The 4,251-nt window shown below is 37.4% G+C and overlaps 1 pseudogene; it reads left to right on the forward strand.

Annotated features, from left to right (window-relative positions):
* Positions 1-1,483: 1,483 nt before the first annotated feature.
* On the forward strand, positions 1,484-2,803 carry LOC125596207 (annotated as a pseudogene).
* The last annotated feature ends 1,448 nt before the right edge of the window (positions 2,804-4,251 follow it).

Consider the following 4,251-nt stretch of genomic DNA (forward strand, 5'->3'; position numbering starts at 1 on the left):
TATTTTCCGAAGACAAAAAATTGAAAAAATAGATATCTATAAAATACAAATCAAATCACAAATACTTAAGAATTTGATTGTATAAAATACAAATCAAATCACAAATACTTAAGAATTTGATTGTATTTGTTTCTGCTCCACCCCTCACTTCTACCATAAATAATAAAAGCGGACCCTCTGAGTTTAGTGATCCGAATGAACAGTCAGTCAACACATCAAATGTATTATAGTACTCTTGCATATTTTATTTTGGTTGATATTCTCATCAGTCTTTAGATACTTTCCAGACAAATAAATATCCACTAGTCCCAAAAGTTAGCAAAAATAAATAAATATCAACTAGTTGTGCTCAAATTTTGGCCAAAGTCATAGCTTACCACGGCCTGATGTCTCACGAATCGGAGGAAAAAAACTTACCTCGAGATATGCAGAGCAAAAAGCCAAACAAGTACGTGTACTAAAAGTTCCTTGTCACAATAAAATCAACTGTAAAAGATGGAGTGCGAGAGACTTTTCTATACTGACCGAATTGAGAATCAAAACCATTATACTTTTAAAAAAATCATTACACGACTGACAAAATAAGAAATACAAAACGGCTTAAGAAAATAGTTGGCGGTCTGGACTGGTTATACAAATCTTGAAAATTCGAGGAAAGTGGTAAATCTACTTATAAAGTCTACTTCGTTGCAATTTTTAAGAAACTACTAACCTACAAACTTTGTCTAAAAACAATGGACCTGGACAAGTACGTATAATTATATCGATATCCATGGGATGAAAACAATAAGGAAATCATAAAATATAGTTAAATCAGTTTCTGCTTTAGAAATATTTCCACATTCTTACGTAGAATATGGACTTAAAGCATCTACAACCCCACTCCATAATTTACTGCAAAATAGAGTGGGAAATAGAGTGATGAACAAAAAAAAAAGTGATTACTGTATAAATGGACTAATAGGTTTTTTTATTGTTCATCATTCCATTTTCCACTCCATTTTGCAGTAATTTATGGAGTGAGGTTGGAGATACTCTTACAAAATAATAAAACTTTCTTAATGAAGAATTTTCAAGGAGTCTCTTTTGGAGGTACAGCTCTGAAACATTTTTGTTCAAAAGATGCATCATGCAGTGTGACGTCACAATGTCCAAAACCACCAAAGTCTTTGACAACAAACAGTTGAGGTCTTCTTCCTCACCTGACCGGTTTGTTTGAGGTCTTCTCTTCTCACCTGACCGGCATTGTTAAGTACTGTAAAATTACATATTTGGTTGACCATGCTTGTGTTTGGGTTTGGGTTGGGCTTTAGCATGGACATGAACTACTCTAATTGGGTTGGGCTTAAAAAGAACAAAGGACGAGGGTGTGACTATTGTGAATTTGTGATGATGAATGAGATGATGATGTCACATATATATATGGCTCATGTTCGATTTCTTATCCAAAAAATCTTTAAACCATCTTTGTTCCTCCACCAAAGCCTAATTAACACACACACATATCAAGTAAAGAAAGTGAAAGACAATGATGCTACCCAATGCAAAACTCTCGACCCCGACCTCAAAGTTTCTACCGCCGCCTATAGAGCCACCGCAGCACAGCCGTCGAACCGCCGCAGGAGCTTCTCCGTCGCTGGAACTGAGCTGTAAATTATCACGCCGGAATCTAAGTAAATCCTCGTTGCTTCTACTCCTCGGCACTCAGACTACTCTGACGCCATTGCTCGATCTCTCTAAAGCACAAGCAGATACAATCTCTTTAGTAACTGATAATCCGACAAGTTGTGGAGACAGAGTAAGGAATCTTGACTTCAGTTTTTTGTCTGAATTTTTAGAAAATGTCTTAAATTCGATTTCTTTGTAAGGTTCCGACCAAGAAAGCGTTCCTCGATGTCTCCATCGGCGGAGAACCAGTTGGACGTATCGTGATCGGTTTATACGGCGACGATGTGCCGGCGGGAACGGCAAGATTCTGCAGCATTGTGAGCGGGAAAGCCGGAATCAGTTACCGGAGAAAAGAGTTCGTGAAGATCATGCCAGGCTACGTCCAGCACGGCGGGATCAAGTCGTACGGCGCCGACGCAGAGCGAGCCACCGCAGCAGCTGGGAGTCTGCAGAACCTAGTGGAAGAATGGGAGAGAGGGAGGAGAGGAGAGAGATGCAAGGAAGTGAAGGCGGGAAGCGTGGGGATCGTGGTGAGGGACCCGTCGAAGCCGCCGCCGAAGACGAAGCTGGTGGCGACTAACGGGAAGCTGGAGGTGCAGGAGGAGGAGGTAGCGGTGGGGCCTAACGGAACGGAGTTTGTTATAACGGCGGTGGATTCGCCGGAGCTGGAGGAGTCGGTGTTGGTGATTGGGAAGTGTTGGAAGGGATGGGAGTTGTGGAGAAGATGAGGGAAGTTAAGACAGTGAGGGACAACACGAGTTCTCCTTACTTCAAGTAACGATTGGACACTGACCGTTGGATTTGAATTTTTTTTTTTTTTGAGATTAATGGTTGTGGTTTTGGTGGTGAAACAGGGTGGCTAAGGTGATCGGAGATAAGAGAGCCGTGGTGGCGGAGAGAGGGTTTAATCGGCCTTATACAAAGGTTCAAGTCACCAATTGTGGTCTCATTGAGTCTCAATAGTCTCTCATGCATTCGGTCAAATCCTTGTTTATTGGGGACTTTTTTTTTGTGTGGTATTGTTGAAATGTTTTTCTCTTTTGAGATTTAAAATGTATGATAAATGGATTAACTTCATGATTTGCCTGAAAGAAAAATCTATATAATTAGCTTGTAATTGCTATTTTTCCATCTATATCTCACTGGCACATATTTTCGAGTTTGAATCGATAATATGAATGTAATACTAGCATAATCACTCGTTTTTTGCCAACAATATAAAAAAGTTATCTAAAACAATTCAGATAACCAATAAGAGCCGATCCTGACGTAAAAAGAAAAAGTGGCCGTCAATAGAAGATTCTAATCAGGGTGGAGCGCAAGTGAAGAGATTGTGTTCATGGCATGATCTTCACGAAGGCAACTCCCATGTGGGGCAGTGGAATCAATTATTTTTTAATAACTAGACAAGCGTGGAACGCATAGTGTTATGAGTCTGGAGCCGAGAAACATGTTACACCATCAGTTGTGGCCCTTTTGGAAAATTTATTGGGTGTGGTGAACAACTGGGACAAGGGTTGTTCTAATTGATCGACGTCAATAGGAAATAACCTGAGAGTTTCTTACTTGTGTTATATACCAGTTCGCCAACATTGTAAACAGACTTTAACTTTACTCAATACAAAATAATTTCATGTTTCATATTACATCTAAATCTGTTACAATTAACTTACAACTCAGGGTTAAATCAAAAATAGGATATGGAAATAATCTGAATGATAAAGAAAATGATGAAACTAATACAAAAATAGGAACTCATGGCTAGAGAAGCTGCACACGAGTAAACTCTGGACCTCCATAGAACAAGTAAGTACCCCAATCATCATCTATAGACAAGTTTTTGATGTTGTAGAATTCTGGAGTGGTTGCATTGCGATCAGCACTGCTGTCGATTTTGTTGTGGGAGTGCTTTATTTATATGACTGTCAAAAGTACTCTTAAATTTCTACAAATGTTATTTTGTAAGAGATATGTTCAACAACAAAAATCCTCAGGAAATCTTTGAATTCTACACATCAAAAAGTAAAGTGAAAAATCCAAGATAGATTTCCATTTTTAGTAAGATATAAAATATATTTAAAAAAGAAAAAATAAAGAAAAAATAAAAAATAAAAATAAAAATGGGATTTTTATCTTTGACAAAATATTACAGTTACTACAATTCAATGCAAAAGTTAATATTAGAAAATTTTAGATCATGACTAGATATGTATGCATTAATATTTGGTTATAAAAATATTAGCATGTACATGTTAATTGTTGGGTCAATATTTTCTTAGTGCCAAGCCATTGCTCGGTCAACATTTTAATGGCTTAAGAATTATTTTGGCTAACAAGAATATTATTTTGTTCGTCTACACTATAACCTATCTTATTATGGTCTATTAACTTAATTACCTCTAATTATGATGATCAACTCTCCCAATAACAATTTCAGCAATCTCAGTATGTGTTATGACCACATTGATTTACATTTTTTACATGTTAGTTACCAATGTTGGACATGATGTTCGCAGCACTAAAACTATAGCAAACAGTTCTACTTTGTTGACATGAAGAAAATAAAGAGCAAGAGTGTTGAGA

The sequence above is a fragment of the Brassica napus genome, unplaced genomic scaffold, assembly GCF_020379485.1.
Source record: "Brassica napus cultivar Da-Ae unplaced genomic scaffold, Da-Ae ScsIHWf_1150;HRSCAF=1634, whole genome shotgun sequence".
NCBI lineage: Eukaryota > Viridiplantae > Streptophyta > Magnoliopsida > Brassicales > Brassicaceae > Brassica > Brassica napus.